This window comes from Cannabis sativa, chromosome 4 (genome assembly GCF_029168945.1).
Source record: "Cannabis sativa cultivar Pink pepper isolate KNU-18-1 chromosome 4, ASM2916894v1, whole genome shotgun sequence".
In the NCBI taxonomy this organism is placed as follows: domain Eukaryota; kingdom Viridiplantae; phylum Streptophyta; class Magnoliopsida; order Rosales; family Cannabaceae; genus Cannabis; species Cannabis sativa.
This window is the reverse complement of record NC_083604.1, coordinates 69,188,942-69,207,289: the sequence shown is the minus strand read 5'-3', so window position 1 is coordinate 69,207,289 and position 18,348 is coordinate 69,188,942. Positions and strand designations below refer to the sequence as shown.

Genomic DNA, 18,348 nt, shown 5'->3' with positions numbered 1-18,348 from the left:
GATGGAAATAGATTAGTATTGGAGATTAAGAAACAATAGTCCTTTTTTATTTTTTTTTTCTATGCAATATTAAATAATTTATTATTAAAAAAGTAACCGATCCAATCCGCACTATTGCGGATTGGATTGGATTGGATTTAAACTCTTATGCGGATCGGATTGGATCCAAAATATGAAATCCGCACTTAGTGCGGATTGGATGTTGTTTGACCAAAAAAGTGCGGATTGGATCGGATGAACACCCCTAAAAATAAATATTGAGTTTAAGCAGCTTACAAACTTAGAATTTCGGGTACTTATGTCGCCTATTACCTTTTTTTATTACATTTTTTTTTTAATTTGATTGCATATTGTTAGAATGTCTATTCCATTTTGAAATGTAAGAAAAGTCTCCAATGTACTATTATTTTTCTAAATTTTAAATTTTAATTTTAGCAAAGGAAAAAAATAAATTTTATTCTATTTCATTAATTCTTATTCCTATATGTATTTGTGTTTATTATTATTTTTCTGCAGGATTTAATTTGTTGTGTAGTGTATACGTACATATGTTTCTAGCTATAGTGTGGTTTTACCTTTGGGTGTGATAATGGTGTGAAATTTTTCACACAAACAAATGGCAAAATGATAATTTCCCGCAATAGAGAATAATGTAAAATGACATATATTCCAATGAAAGCTGTCGGTACGTGTATATTAAGCTCACTCACACTCACTAATGGAAAAAATGTTTACATGCTTACAAAGGCATATTGTTATTTCTCATGTAGTGTTCACTGTTGGTCTTACAAAACTTAGTCATCCCTATAGACTGATTCAATATCTATCTATATATATATATACTTTTTGAATTAGGGCCAGGCTGTAGGGGACACTCACAACCACAATGGCAACAAATACTTTTCTATGCAGTTTCAAATCAAATGTTGAGTGGCCTACATCAAACAACAATGCCACTATTTAAGTAGTGGGATCGAGTACTTATTCCAAATATGAATCCTTATTATTAATTGCTGTCAATATATCTATATGATAATTGCTTATTCCAAAAGAGATATATAATTGCTTTTATTATATTGATAATAAAAAAATTATTCCAAAAGAGATATATAATTGCTTTTATTATATTGATAATAAAAAAATAAAGTGTCCACCATAACACATTATTTTTATATCAAATAATCAAGTTTTATAACTTTAGAACAACAATTAATGGAAAAATGTGAAATAAAGAATATTGGTGGAGATTACATAGTCAAGATAAATTAAATAAGAGAGTGACTATGTTTTATGGAACGAGAAGAAACTCAAAAAATTTTCTATGATTGACAAATTTCGAAAAATCATCAAAAATTATTTTTAATAATTTTTTAACTGCATAATTATCATTAAAATAATAATAATTATTAAACGGAGTCAAAAAATTAATTAAAAATCATAGAAAAATCAGAAATTGAATTTTAAGCACGCTGGAAAAAAGAACGTCGAAAACCGATGCCCCACGAGGCCGCACGCGCCCCCACGCGCCACCTGCGCGAGTGGGCGTCGCGGCTGGGCTGGGTCTTCTTCCTCCGTCCCGGCTTCCGTACCAATTCGGCCGGGGACGACCCGGTTCGGCCCCAGTCGGGTCTGTCCCGTTTTCCGGCCAAAAAATCGACGAAAACACGCGATTCTTGATGGGTTTTGATCGGGAATCAATTTCTGATTGATTTACACTATTAATTTCGTGTATTAAAAAAATAAATGGGTAGATCTATGGCTAAAATCAATCCCAAAATTGAAGAACACAAAAGAAAAAAAAATTGTAATGCTAATCTTATATAAATCCGAAATTAATTATGTAGGAACATTCTTAAACAATTAAGAATGAGAAATCTATTATCAATTTTAGATCAAAAACAATAAAATCAAAATACACAAATATAATTTCACATTATAATCATATAAACCCTAAAACTTTAAAATTAAAATTCTCTTAATATAGACAATAATTTCAAGCATATAATATATCAATTGAAAGAGAATTTAACGATCAATAAAATCCCTAAAGTTTTAAGATTTATAAACAAAAAATTACACATAAAATAATAACGAAATTGATATGAAATTATGGATAATTAACATATACAAATTAATTATACTAATTATAGGTTCTAAATCATATACAATAGGCAATCTGATACCACATGTTAAATAAATTAACAATTAACCCAAGATCTATTTGTATATAACATAGAACACAATAGTAGTATATGATAATTGAGTATGTGTACCTGATTGATCCATAGCAATTATCTCTGATTGATCCACAAGAAGCACTCCAATTTGATAGTGCAATACTATCAACTAAGTCTTCCTCCCTAGATCTCTAAATCGGCGCTTATTTTCTCGATTATCAAAAGGTATACAATTGTGATGAGACAATATGTATTTATAGAGTTAGGGAGGGGACTTAGCTACAAAACCCTACTTGGGCTGGCCTCGCTCATCAAAGGCTTCATCACTAGAAAAGCCCACACTTCTGCTTCACCTAGACTTTACTCACAGATGCTAAGCCCATTAACAATTGATCACCAACAACATGGGCTAATACAGCAAAGAACTATCCAATCAACCCAAGTTTTAATAAAACCAATAAAATATAATGTAAGCCCAAATAAAAGTCTAACACTATCTACATAAATTATAATCTATGTAATATATACATTCGCTTTTCTAGTCGAATATTTAGACCTCATCTGTTAGTTGACCTAACACTACCCAATTCGGTCAACAACTAATAAGAAAAAGAATAATAATAAATTAACTATACAATAACATGCATCCAAAATACAATTTTTACAATAATTAATTGAATTTATGTTTTTCTTTGTTCATAATTAATTATAGGAAAATTCTATGATGCACCTGTACTGATACATCTTTATCTGTTTTAGTATTCGAAATAATTTTTTAGTCAAATTTTTTTCTCAGAGTCATATAAATTATAATTATTTAAGACATCCTGTAAAATTTTAAAAAATTCGGAAAAGTTTAACACGCCGAAAATTACATTCAAATAATGTGTTGCACACATGAGTATTTTATTTTATGCGCGTATAAAATAGACCGTTTGAACATTATTATCTCTATTGTAAATTATTCCGAATTTCCCAAAATAATGTAAGATATTTTAAATAATTATAACACACATGAATATGTAAAATAATTAGACTAATTTTTTTTTTTTTTCCAGGATGCCAAAACAAGGAGAAAGTGCATCAATACATCTATTTTAAGGGAGTGCATGGTAGAATCATTTTTTTTTTTTGTACCAATGAATAACTTCATTGAAAAAAGAAATTATAATGTCATACAAACTTTAAATCTTAAGAAACCCCAATAAAATAAGGAATCACAAAAAACCATACTAGATCTCTATCCACCCGAAGAGTATAACGAGCTAATCCATGTGCAACGTCATTGACTGTCCGACGAACATGGATTAGGGATACTCCAAGAAAATTGGACATAAAACTAGCTAAATCCTCTAAAAAGGAACTAAGTTCATTGAAGAAAGAAGAGCGTTTAGAAAAAGCATTTACAATCGCTAAACAATCAGATTCATCAAAATGTAAAGAAAGTCCCATAGTAAGAGTCCAATCCAATGCTACAAGTAAAGTCAAACATTCTGCCCTGAACAACTGAAAAATAACCTGCAAAAAAAATACCAGCAAAAATAATATCAATTCTTAAAAAAACTACGAAAAGATAAATTAACAATATTCATTCTATATAAAAAGAGAAAACTTATCTTATCAAATGCAGATGATGACCCCATTAGATCTTGGATACTACATACTACTGAAAAACAATTTAATAATTTAATAACTTAATAACTTTACAACTCTACTAATAACCAAAAAATCAATACCGCTAATAATTATAATAAAATCTACCTCATATATAATTAATAATTAATACAATTTAGTATGAGAATTTAAAAACTAATATTAATACAACAAAAACTAACACCTTTAATAATAATAATAAATAATAATAAGAATAAAAATATTTTATTTTTGAATAAAACTCATAAAAATAGCAACATAACTTTCATTATTCTAATTAATACGATAATAATACTTTAAAATAATAATAATTAATAATAGAAATTAAATACTAAAAAAATAATAGAATTAAAATAACTGCTTAAAAAACAAGGGAAAAAAACGGAAAAATACAAAAAGGGGAAAAAAATTACAAAATTACTATGGGCCAACCCATTCAACATTTATACAGCCCACATACAAATATTTACAAAAATACCACATGCTCTAAACTTTCAGCCGCACGGACTGAACGATGAAGATGATCATACCTCGATCGTTTCAAAACAGCAAAACAACCAAAATGAAACCAAAATGAGGGAAATACAACCATTAATTAATTCCAGCGAAATCAACTGGAAAAGAAGACCTGCAATGATCTAAACAGAAATTTCCGAAAAAAAACCAGAAAAACTAGGAAGAAACTGAAATTACACAATTGTTTTCAGTTTTATTCGATCAAAACAACTCTCCCTAATATTGAAATTCAGATTCATGAAGTGTAGATCTGTAACAAACAGATCTGGAGCTCCCCCGAATCCAAAACAAAGTATGATGTGAAAATTTTAAAAAAACCTCAAGAATAATAGATCTACTTTATATACAGTTGCATTTTGGTTGATTACTGGTTTCCAATGTGGAATATATTTTTTTAAAATATACAATAAGAAGAGAAAATTTGAATTAAGGGACAACAAGTTACGTATAAGTCTGTTAATTTTTTATTTTGGCTGCCTTATAGTTGCATTATCGTTTTATGATAGTTTATATATTATGCAATTAGCAAAACCATAATAAAACTACAAAACAACCGTAAACAAACTAAAATACAGAAAAAACTCTTTGAACATCAACATCCATGATAAATCAAATTGTTACCCATTTATGATATAAAAATGGACATGATGTTAGACTTTTATTTGGGCTTACATTAAATTTTATTGGTTTTATTAAAACTTGGGTTGATTGGATAGTTCTTTGCTGTGTTAGCCTATATTGTTGGTGATCAATTGTTAATGGGCTTAGCATCTGTGAGTAAAGTCTAGGTGAAGCAGAAGTGTGGGCTTTTCTAGTTGACTGAAGCCTTTGATGAGCAGGCCCAGCCCAACTAGGGTTTTGTAGCTAAGTCCCCTCCCTAACTCTATAAATACATATTGTCTCATCACAATTGTATACCTTTTGATAATCAGATAAAATAAACTGCTTCTGATTTAGAGATCTAGGGAGGAAGACTTAGTTGATAGTATTGCACTATCGAATTGGAGTAACTGCTGTGGATCAATCAGAGATAATTGCTATGGATCAATCAGGTACACATACCTAATTATTATATCTTATTATTGTGTTCTATGTTATATACAAATAGATCTTGGGTTAATTGTTAATTTATTTAACATGTGGTATCAAATTGCCTATTGTATATGATTTAGAACCTATAATTAGTATAATTAATTTGCATATGTTAATTATCCATAATTACATATGAATTTCGTTATTATTTTATGTTGAATTTTTTGTTCTTACATCTTAAAACTTTAGGGGTTTTGTTTATCATCAAATTCTCGTTATATTGATATATTACATGCATGAAATCATTGTGTATATTAAGAGAATTTTAACTTTAAAGTTTTAGGGTTTATATAATTATAATATGAAATTATAATTTGTGTTTTTTGATTTTATTGTTTTTAATTTAAAATTGATTATAGATATCTCATTCTTAATTGTTTATGAATGTTCTTCAATGATTAATTTTGAATTTTGATCAAGATTGATATCCAAATAATTTTTTTTTTATGTTCTTTATTTTTTGGATAGCTTTTCTTTAGATCTATTTTTTTTAGCAATTAATAACCAAAATTAGAGACATAGATCTATTAGAAATTGTAAACCAATCAAAATCCCTCTTTTTCCCCTCCGTTTCGTCACTTTTATGGCCGGAATTTCATCCCGACCCGACCGGGTTTGAACCGGGTCGCACAAGATCCATGTTGCGGCCTATGGAAGCCGCCGGAGGTTGAAGACAACCCACTGGGACGAAGCCCACTCGCGGCTGCCGGAGAGTGAGAGAGAGTGAGGTAGTTTCGTGACTCCGTTTTCGACGATTCTTTTTTCCAGCATTATTAGAATTTGATTTCTGATTTTTTGGTGATTTTTAATTAATTTTTTGACGCAATTTAATAATTATTATTATTTTAATGATAATTATGCAGTTAAAAAATTATTAAAAATAATTTTTGATGATTTTTCAAAATCCGTAAATCATAGAAATTTTTTTGGGTTTCTTCTCGTTCCATAAGACATAGTCACTCTCTTGTTTAATTTATCTTGACTATGTAGTCTCCACCAATTTTCTTATATTCACATCTTTTAATTATTTGTTGTTCTAAACTTATAAAACTTGATTGTTTGATACAAAAATAATGTGTTATGGTGGACACTTTATTTTTTGATTATCAATATAATAAAAGCAATTATATATCTCTTTTGGAAATTTGGTTGAAAATTATTAATTTTCAATGATTGTTTTATCACCAAATTCTGGCACGATAAATCGGGTCATATTTCTAAAGAAAGAATTGATCGATTACTTCTAGCTAAAATTCTTTCTCCTGTTGATGTTTCTGGTTGTGATACTTGTGCTGATTGTACTGGTGAAAAATTGACTAAAATAAGAAAGCAGACTACTCACTATAGTCACTCTTTATAAGAGATTATCCACACTAACATCAGTAAACCTTATTCCAACACGTTGTGCAGCAACAAGTATTTTATAACTTTTATCGATGTTTTTTTTTCTTCTTATGGCCTCACCTACCTGATCAGAGACAATCCAACGCTTTTGATAAAGTCAAAATCTTTCGAAATGTTCTTGAGAAATCATTGGGAAGAGTCATCAAAGTTGTTCATTCTGATCGTGGAGGAGAATATTATGGTCGTTATACAGAATCTGGACAACACATGGGGCCTTTTGCAGAGTACTTACAAGAAAATTGTATAGTTGCTCAATACACTATACCTGGTTCACCTGAGCAAAATGGCGTTGCTGAAAGGAGAAATCACACTCTCATGGATATGGTGAGAAGCATGATGAGTAGAACAAATCTTCCAGAGTTTTTATGGGGTGAAGCACTTATGACTGCAACTTATATTTTAAATCGTGTTCCCAGCAAATCTGTTCCCAAGACTTTTTTTTTTTTTTTTTTTAAGTTGTGGACTGGGCGAAAGCCTAGTCTGAATCATCTTCGTGTATGGGGTTGTCTAGCTGAAGTAAAGATTTATGATCCTAATTTGAAAAAGTTAGATCCGAGAACAAATCGTTGTTATTTCATTGGTTATCCAATGCGCTCAAAAGGCTATCGCTTTTACTGTCCTACTCGTGGTACGCGAATTGTTGAATCTCAGACTGCTAAATTTCTGGAATTTGATGTTGCTGTCAATATTCCTTCAACATCTCTTGAAATAGGGGAGTCATCTAAAGGAATTTGTATTCCTATGTCATTTTCAAGAGATGATAATAGTAGTCTCAATCCTACTCCAGTTGGTAATGCTCTCATTGTTGATGAATTCATTGCTCCCGATATCGAAGATGATGAGGGTTCTATTATTGATGAAGGGCCTATTAATGAAGAAGCTCCTGTTGTTAATGAAGATCCTGTTATTGAAGAAATTCCAGTTGTGGAAGATGTTATTCAAAATAATGATAAACAAATAGAAGCTATTCTAGAAGTACCTCCTCTAAGAAGATCTCAGAGACAAAAGAAGTCAACAAAGTGTCATGATAATTTTGTTTATCTTGGAGAAGGAGAATATGATATTGATCATTTTGTGGATCCTGTCACTTTTAGTGAAGCACTTAATAGTCCACAATCTTCAAAATGGTTAGCAGCTACGGATGATGAGATCGACTCCATGAAGAAAAATGGTGTATGGGAGCTAGTTTTATTACCTGATGGTTTTAAACCAATAGGTTGTAAGTGGATTTTAAAGGCTAAAAGGGATAAAAAGGGACAGATTGAAAGGTTTAAAGCGCGTTTAGTGGCTAAAGGCTTTACTCAAAGAGAAGGTATTGATTACACTGAAACTTTCTCACCTGTTTCCACTAAAGATTCATTCAGAATTATTATGGCCTTAGTTGCGCATTTTGATTTAGAGTTGCATCAAATGGATGTTAAAACTGCTTTTCTGAATGGAGAATTGAATGAGGAAGTGTATATGTCTCAACCTGAAGGCTACAAGGAGAAAGGAAAAGAACACTTAGTTTGCAAGTTGAAACGATCCATTTATGGTCTCAAACAGGCATCTCGCAAGTGGTACTTGAAGTTTGACAAGGTTGTGATATCGTTTGGTTTCGTAGAGAACAAGTTTGATCAGTGTATTTATATGAAGATCAGTGGGAGTCGTTATATTTTTCTTGTTCTTTATGTAGATGACATTTTACTTGCCAGCAGTGATTTGTCACTACTAAATGAGACCAAAAATTTTCTGTCTTCCAATTTTGATATGAAAGATCTTGGAGAGGCATCCTATGTTTTGGGGATTGAGATCCATCGTGACAGGAATCGAAAAGTTCTTGGCTTATCTCAAGAAACTTACATTAATCGTGTGCTCAAAAGGTTCAACATGGATTTGTGTAAAGCTGGTTCTGTTCCTATTCTGAAAGGGGACAAGTTCACTAAGCAGCAATGTCCTAAGAACGACTTGGAAAGAGGAGCAATGAAGAACATCCCTTATGCAAGTGTAGTAGGGAGTTTGATGTATGCTCAGGTTTGCACTCGACCTGACATAGCTTTCGTAGTAAATGTTCTTGGGAGATATTTATTTGATCCTGGCCTTGATCATTGGGTTGCAGCCAAGAAAGTTTTGAGATATTTGCAAAGAACGAAGAGTTTTATGCTTGTGTATAAGCATGTTGACAATCTTCGAGTTGTTGGTTATTCAGATTCAGATTTTGGAGGTTGTGTAGATGATTTAAAGTCAACTTCTGGCTATATTTTTACCTTGGCAGGTGCTGCTATTTCTTGGAAGAGTGTTAAACAGACTTTGATCACATCATCTACTATGTATGCTGAGTTTGTTGCATGTTATGGGGCATCTTTGCAAGCTTTGTGGCTGAAGAATTTTATTTCGGAGATACGAGTGGTTGATTCTATTTCCACACCTATGCTAATCTTTTGTGATAATGATGCTGCTGTTTTCTTTTCAAAGAATAACAAGATTAGTAGTGCTTCTAAACACATGGAAATAAAGTATCTCACTGTCAGAGACTTGGTCAAAAAAGGAGACATTGTTATTGAAAATTGCAAGACCGAGTCGATGTTAGCTGATCCTCTAACCAAAGGGTTAAGTGCCGTGCTGTTTAATAAACATGTTGTTAATATGGGCATTTTAGAATCTTTTGATCTTTTGGGTTAGTGGGAGTTTTGTTTTCTGTTTGTTTTTAGAAATTATTATTTATAATTTTCTGAATAAAGTTATGAACTACATTTTATGTTTCAATATTTTTTATTATTGAATGGATATGTTTTCAATTATGTTTTGTTATATTCTCGAGAATGATTGAATTGAAAGCATGTGGTTCATATTGTTGTGATCATTGTCTTTTAAATTTATTTGCTTATTGACAATGATATGTTGTTGGCTTAATTATTTAAGCAAGTTTAGTGACACTTACTTATTTTAAGTGGTGTATGTTTAATTTCACTGGCTTATTTATTAAGCATCACGGTATCAGTGAAATTGAGGACTGATAAGGATATTATGTTATTTTAAATTGATCACATGTTGAACATAATTCCTTACCACACTACTAGACTTATTGACCATGTCGATTTAATACTTTGGTATTTGTGATTATGAATGTCTTTTGTTGAGCTAAAAACAATATGACTGTCATAGTTCATTATCAAAGGTTAAATTGGACCGGTATGTTGAGATGCTATCAGAGAACTATCAGTTTTTAAAGTGGCCACAAATGTTTTCTTGTTGTTCAACCCATGAGTCGTTTTCAAACAAAATTATTTTGATATATAATATATATGTATTAAAATCAATGTAGCCCAAGTGGGAGAATGTTAGACTTTTATTTGGGCTTACATTAAATTTTATTGGTTTTATTAAAACTTGGGTTGATTGGATAGTTCTTTGCTGTGTTAGCCCATATTGTTGGTGATCAATTGTTAATGGGCTTAGCATCTGTGAGTAAAGTCTAGGTGAAGCAGAAGTGTGGGCTTTTCTAGTTGACTGAAGCCTTTGATGAGCAGGCCCAGCCCAACTAGGGTTTTGTAGCTAAGTCCCCTCCCTAACTCTATAAATACATATTGTCTCATCACAATTGTATACCTTTTGATAATCAGATAAAATAAACTGCTTCTGATTTAGAGATCTAGGGAGGAAGACTTAGTTGATAGTATTGCACTATCGAATTGGAGTAACTGCTGTGGATCAATCAGAGATAATTGCTATGGATCAATCAGGTACACATACCTAATTATTATATCTTATTATTGTGTTCTATGTTATATACAAATAGATCTCGGGTTAATTGTTAATTTATTTAACACATGAAACAACTAGACAAAAACATATTAAAAAAAACACATACAGAACGTGTTTATACTATTAAAAAATTATGAAAAAACTAATAAAAACTGAGAATGGATCAAATGAAGAAACTAAAATGAAAAATAATAAAACATCTAGAAAAACAAAAACAGAAAAAAAAAGACAACAAAATGAAACAAAAATTAAAACTAAACAAACGAAAATGAAAAACCCATAAAAAGAACAAATAAATTAAACTAAAAAAATAGAAGCCCTAAAAAACTAAACAAAAGCAAACGAAATGGTAAATTGAAAAATCTAGAATAGTACAAGCGAAAAACACAAGACACACAAATGGCAAATACAAACAAATTTCAAATAGGGGCGAAACCAAAAAGAAACTAAAATCAAACCTTATACCGAAGACCAACTTTATCTTGATTATTTTTTTGAGCATCATCTTGAGGAATTTTTTCATGGGCAGCCACCTTTGATTTCTTCTTTGGAGGAGCTCGCCCATGTTTCGACAATGGAGGAGCGAAATCATGAGTCATCCTCCTCAACAACATGTCGTTTTCCCTTGTTCCTATTAGCTAAAGATTTCAACTCCATTTTAGAATTTTTTATTTGAATAGGGGAAGGAGTTGATGAAGAACTAGTTACAGCCATATCTATATATGGATTAAGAGAAAAATTAAAAGATGAAAAATAATTATGAGATTCAGTGAATGGGAGTTGAAAAAAAATTGAAGAACAAAAAAAACGAGGGAAAATAGAGTTGGGATTGTGGAGAAGGAAATATTCAGCTATGAAGAGTACTATTTAAAAAAAATTGAAAAGAAATGGGAAAAAAAAAAGAAAAAAAGAGAGAGAAATGATGGATAGTTGATTGATAGGGGTCATAGGTCAGCACGTGGGTCAGCACGTGTACTGATGCTTTGAATGAGTGTGCATGTGGTAAAATAGTAGTAAAATAAAAAAGAAGAGTAAAAAAGTTGATATAGCCGTATAGTGATATTAGTGTAATAAAGATTATATTTTATATTTTTGATGTAAAAATTTCAAAAAACAATTACAGTTTAATAATAATAATAATAATAATAATAATAAAAACATAGGTTGGAAAAAGTAAAAACATGAAAATCAATAAAATACATGTAACACAATCAAATAAGCAATGTATTCCAGAATCACCCTTAATTATATATATTTGTATATGTTATTAAAACTTAAATGTTAACGTGTGTGATCTCTATTTAGTACTTATAAAACATAACAGATGGTCACTCAAAATAAATAAATAAATATAACAGATGGGACTTGTTAGTTGAAGCAAGTCAAAAATATGGTGCTCAATTGGGTATTGTGTTAGAATAAACCATTAAAATTACGAATTAAAAAATGAAAAAGAAGAAATAAAACATAAAAGTTACTGGACTAGCTGGCACCATCATCGTTTTTCTTTGTCTTCAAAACATGCATGTGAGATGTTTTCATTTGCATAATTTCTATAAATGCTGATTTTGTTGTTTGTTACTGTCTAGTTGGGTTACGTAAATATATGTACAAGTGATAAGTCTATATATTAAATTGACCTGTTTATGATTTCATTACCGGCGTAATATGCGTATAACGTAAATAATTTTAATTTAAATTAAAACTAAAATTTCATAAATAATAATTCAAAATTATACATTAGCCTAATCATGAGTACATATTATAATTAAACCGAATTCAAGTAAATATTAGAAAAATAATTTAAAAGTTGTTGTCATAGTCTATAAAAAAAATCATAATATCTACATTGAAAATACTAAAATAATAGTCAAATTATAAATCATTCTCATCGTCGTCGTTCTAGCTCAAAAGGAGCAGCTTGCCATGAAGATCCAACGCTAGGAGGATGAAATGGTGGAATCAGAGACATTTTTGGAATGTTGTAGCCAAGAATGATGTCGAAAAAAATACCTGAACTGCTCCTAAAATGTCGTCAGGTATCGTTGCTGAGTCTGCATCTTTTGTTGTTGATAATCATTCTGTGAATCTTGCTCTTCCACCTTTCACTTCAACATCTCATATTCCTCGATGTTGATAGCAGGTTGCCTAAAGGTGGAACGTAACCAGCCCTCGAAGTTTTCCTTTTTGCCCTTGCCCTAAGTCTAGGCAAAGGGCCAATACCTCTTAGGTGGCATGACCACTTACCAAGTACTTGTTTCAAAATAGGCAAGTCTGTGAGAACAGGGTGGTATCTACCTTGTATAAACGAGCCTGATCACTCGGAGCAAGTCGAGATTCATGTCTCTCAACCATTTGGGCCTAAAAAAATATTAATAAAATTTTACAATTGAATAGAAATGGAATATAGAACGATATGGTTAAAGTCCAAATTACTTACATGCATTCGTTACGTATATTCACTATGCCAAGTTTTGTTCTTGTGGTAGAACTTCTGAAAAGTATCCACAACATTGGGAAGTTCTTCGTCTTGAGATTAGCCTATTTAATAAAAATTGTCAATAATATATTATTTAGAACTCATCAATTTTTGGGTAATGATATTTATAACAATATACCTGCCCAAAGATGTGGTTAACGGTGGTCTTGATGAATCTCTATCTACTTGGTATCTATTTTTTTTATACTTTTTGCCTCTTACCTGTAATTTAAAATAAATTTACTTTATTAGAGTTAAAAATTATAAGTTAATGGAAAATAAATTTTAAAATTTTGAATTTTTACATCTACCCATACTTTTAGAGACACCCCCTCTAAAGGTCTCTTATTTGCCTCTGCCTCTCCCATTTTATCACAATTTTTCAACCACACATTTTTTGAGTTCAATTTCCAAACACGTAGCCCTTTTGACATCTAGTATAAAGTGCATTCCACGAAGTTTGGATTGTCTCGTGGGAACTTAAATTTGGTTTGCAAAAGAAGAAAATTACTGAAGTCATATATTTTTTTTATTAGTGTACTAATTTTTTTTGAAGTATTACAATAAAAATTTAATGTCACCGCTAGTCTGTCCCAGATAGTCTTAATTTCTGCTTTGTTTACGGACACCCAGGTGAACTTATTCATGGGAACGGTGATGTGAACGATGAGTTTGACCATGTTGAGGAACTTATTTCTATAGTCATGTTATGCCCCGCAGTCTCTGGATAGCATGTGAAGGACAATTTCACCCCTAAGGTTTCTGGGCAAGTACTATTTCCACATTTTGCCCTTTGAACGCTCCTCTAACTCTTTTTTTCTTACTGTTGCCTTCACTTTCACTAGAGTTCTACATGTTGACTAAGTTTTTAGCCAACGACACAAAGTTAAGATTTACAAAAATGTGTATGATAATAGTGAAGTAACAAAAGAATGAATTTGATGAATAATAAACAACACACGAGATTGATAGAGGTTTTGTCTCAATTATTAATAATAACTCACTCCTCTTTAATTGGTATTACTTTAAGAGAAATTATGATGATCATTTGGATATGTGCCAAATCAGTTTCCCAATAATAAAATAAAACAATAATATATGCATCATGAGAGCTCTCTGATTTTGAATTCAGATTCCCATTTCTGTGAAATGAGCTAGTAATTATAGGCTAAGATGAAATAAAATACATTAATTACAAAATATACAATTAATGTTAATTATTCTTCAAATCCCGGATCTCTAGGCAAACCATAATGACTGAGTTTTTAGGGATTTGCAAACTGATTTAGTGGATTTGGAACAAACTATGTTTCCTGTTCGGTCAGACCGACTAGATAAATACTCCATGTCTTAGTTACAAAATCAGACATTTCCCCTGGTTGGTCACTCACTTATCTTCTTCCAAAGTCTAACTAAACTCCGCGTGTAAACATACACTGTCTAGCCCTTTCTCGTTTCATGTTGCCTAGATTATTTTGTCATGCCACATGTCACTCCATTTGATGCCACATCATTCAGAATGTTTTTGGGATAACATTTATCTCGAAGTCTGCATACAACCATCTGGACTGATGTTGATTTCTCGGTTCTATGAGTATGACCAATTTGACGCGTGTACGACCTCATGTGATCCTCTCACTAGGGTTTCATGATGTACTATATAAAATCTCCTCTTGTCTTTACAAATCCCTACCCATCAACATTGTGTGCCTTGGTTATTGTGCATTGAAGATCGTTTTTAACAGTTACATAATTTCCAAAAAAGTATCATGTAGTAAATGGAAACTTAATTTTTTGGGGGGTGGGAGGGAGAAGTAATGATAACCCATTTAGTTTTTTCATACCCTCTCACTTTCATATTCTATTATAAATACACCTTAATTTTTTTTTTCTCTCTTTTACCATTTTTTAGAATTCCAAATGAAACCCTCGCAAGAAAAAACTTCTTATTTCCTTCAAGTTTTTTTCAAGATATTTCTTAGAATATCACTATTTCGAGCGTTGAATCCTTCTCAACTCTAGAGCTAACAATGAGTAAGTCTCATTTTTTTTTTGCTTTCTTTACAAATTTTAAATGCTTTCTTCAAGTTTCTTGTGAAACTGCCATGTCTATTTTGAGTTCATTGCATAAAATGTGTTGTGTTGGTGTTGATCGAACAATTGTTATTTCTGAAATAACGTGGTAGATAACTTTTTTGGGCTTACATCGTTGTCCTTTTCATGTACCTACTTTTTGAAACTTGAAGTTTCTTGGTTTTTTCAAAAACACTAGAAATATTTCCAAACCCAAAGAGTTCGAGTAGAAGTCTTCTTGTTTTAGCCTTTTGATTTTTGTCTCTTGTCTGGTTGGTCTGACATAAGTGTTTTTGAAACATTTATGAACTATTCGGTGGCTCACCTCTCTTTTTTGATTTAAATGTAAATGATCACAAGCGACTTTTTGGGAGGTGAACACCAGATAGACAATGACGTTCTCAAACTTCTTTATGAAGATAATACTGTCCAATTTTCCAATTCATCATCATCCATTGAGTCATCCATTTTTTCAATTAGAATCGAGGAAGAAAGTGATTCTTTTGGTGACTCTTTGTAATTGGACTATAGACATCCTCATTACCTTGAATAGATTGGGGGCAAGCCATACGAGCGTCATATTTGTGAGCTTCATTTACTTGTTTTATGGTACTAAATCAGGTACGCAGTTGAACCATAATTTAGATTATCATTGTACCACACTCCAAGGATCTCCACATGTATTAAATATAAAATAAAAGATGAAAGGAATATTGACCTCTTGAAGCAAATTAAGGTATTAATATATAATGTGTTCTTGAGTCATGGCTGGAGCTGGAGCCAGAGGGACTCCAAAGGCTTGCTGATAGGCATCTTGGACATAAACTCAGACAAAGTCTTTGCCCTTTCGCTTTGCATCTCTCCCCATAACAAGGAGCCAACTGTGTGTAATGCCCGTATTTGAAAATTTACTAGTTCAGAAATAATCTTATTATATTATATTTATATAACTTCATAAATCGAGATCCCGAGTTTAAACCACTGTTGAAAATACATATACTATATATAAAGTTACATAATATTTTTTTTACAAACTACAGGAAAACCACAAAATGAATCTCGAAATGTAATAAGATCGAAACCCTCCAGGTTACACTGTTGCGATATGTACAATCCTCTCAAGCCCATCTCACTGCTCCTCCAGCCTAGTTCTACCCTTACCTACACAAGGTAGCAAACTGATGAGTCGACAGACTCAGTAAGATAAGCATGTAACAAATCACATATAACCGACTTGTGTCTAGGCGCCCATACACCTATTCACAAGGCTAATTAAATGATTAGGAACGTTCTTAATGGTTGGTGCTATTGACCATGATATCACCCACTACAAGCACTATGATCGCACTGTGGGACCGACACTATGTTTGTACCGCTATGATAGCATCAATAGCACCCAAGAGTTTGGCCATGATATCACTCTTAATTAGTACTATGCCCGTACTGCCGAACCGACACAATGGTTGTGCTGCTATGATAGTGCCAATCAATACTCTCTAGAGTGAATATCACTCTTAACCAGTACGATGACTATACTGCCGAAACGACTCAATGATTGTGCCGCTATGATATCACCCAAAACATATACAATCACAAACACAACATGCATATATAATATGTTCTACACTAATCTTACCTCGTTTCCGTGCTCAGGCGTGCCGGTCAGCCTGAGTGGAACAACAGCTCGATGCTTTATAGAGCTCTAAATCACAATATTTGAAATTTTGATGAGAGACGCTAAAATACTTTCCGAGGACTTAAAATAAAAATTAGAAATATCCCTTTCGATGGATAACATGACGATACCCTAAATATCACAAAAATAGAAAAAACTAGGGTTCACCAAAATGTCCCAATCGATAGACCAGTTTACCAACTGGAATTCCTCTAACTGAAGCATGAAGGAGAAAGATTTGCAGGAAAAATCACTCATTTTATCTGCAAATTTGGGACTTTTCTTCCCATAACTGAAGAACAACCCTCATTCCAAAACCATTCCCAGTTACCCTTTTCTTCTTCTTCTTCTTTTTCCTTCCAATCAATCATTCCATACTCAAGATCTTTGTACAAGTAAATTGCTCCATTACTACTCACACACTTTGTACTAATCCAACTTTATTTTTCCCCCAAAAACTTCTTTTTAACCTCAAATGGGACCTTCCCAACCAAAACCCAGGTATCATCCTGACCCGATTCCCACACGGACGCACAATCAGCACACGTGCCACCCACGAGTGTCAATTTCTCGCTTCTCAACACAATAGACGCGAATTCAAGCTCTTTGGAACTCTCAACTCCCTCCATGTGTTCGACGAAATGTCAAAACCCATTAAACTGTAAGCACGAGCATATATTATCCAGTACATCACCCCATTACAGTACACATTATCATTTGGGATTTGCATATTATAATATACTAATTTAGTTTTAATCACAACAAATATTGTAACTAAAAACACATTTAGTCACAATAAATTATAATTTTTGTGACTAATACTTTTTTTTTGTGACTAATACTTTTAGTCACAACACAATAATGATAATTTATAATTAGCCACAACTTTTTTATCTTTAGTCACAAATTTTATTGTGACTAAAAGTAAATTTTTTTGTAGTGAGAGGCTTTGGTTCATAGCTCGGCAGGACAAAACATAGCGGCTTTTGCCAAAAAAATTATGGTATGATGCAACCAAAAAATGCAAAGTGTGGGTGTTATTGTAAAGTCTACTCTGGTGTCAAAATAATCATATTTTAATCCACCAGGTGGAGATCGACTAGGGGTGTTCATCCGACCCAATCTGTACTTTTTAGGTCAAATAACATTCAATCTGCACTAAGTGCGGATTTCATATTTTGGATCCAATATCCGATCCTCATAATAGTTTAAATTCAATCCAATCCGCAATAGTGCACATTGGATCAGTTATTTTGGATCGGTTATTTTTTTAATGATAAATTATTTAATATTTCATAGAAAAAAAATTAAAAAAAGACTATTATGTCTTAATCTCAAATAATAATCTATTTCCACCTCTATTTATATATAAATCAAACCAATAAACATGTATGTCAATATATATGTACTCATCTTTAGATTTACGCTAAAATATATATGTATTCATTACTAAAATAAATAGGTTAGTATATATATTGAAATTTATGTGTATGTGTCTATGTGAATAAGAATAATTTTTTTAGTGTTTTTTATTA

At 31.7% G+C, this 18,348-nt stretch overlaps 1 pseudogene; it reads right to left on the bottom strand.

Annotated features, from left to right (window-relative positions):
• Positions 1 to 3,368: 3,368 nt before the first annotated feature.
• LOC133037106 (uncharacterized) lies at positions 3,369 to 17,791 on the bottom strand (annotated as a pseudogene).
• Positions 17,792 to 18,348: the final 557 nt, after the last annotated feature.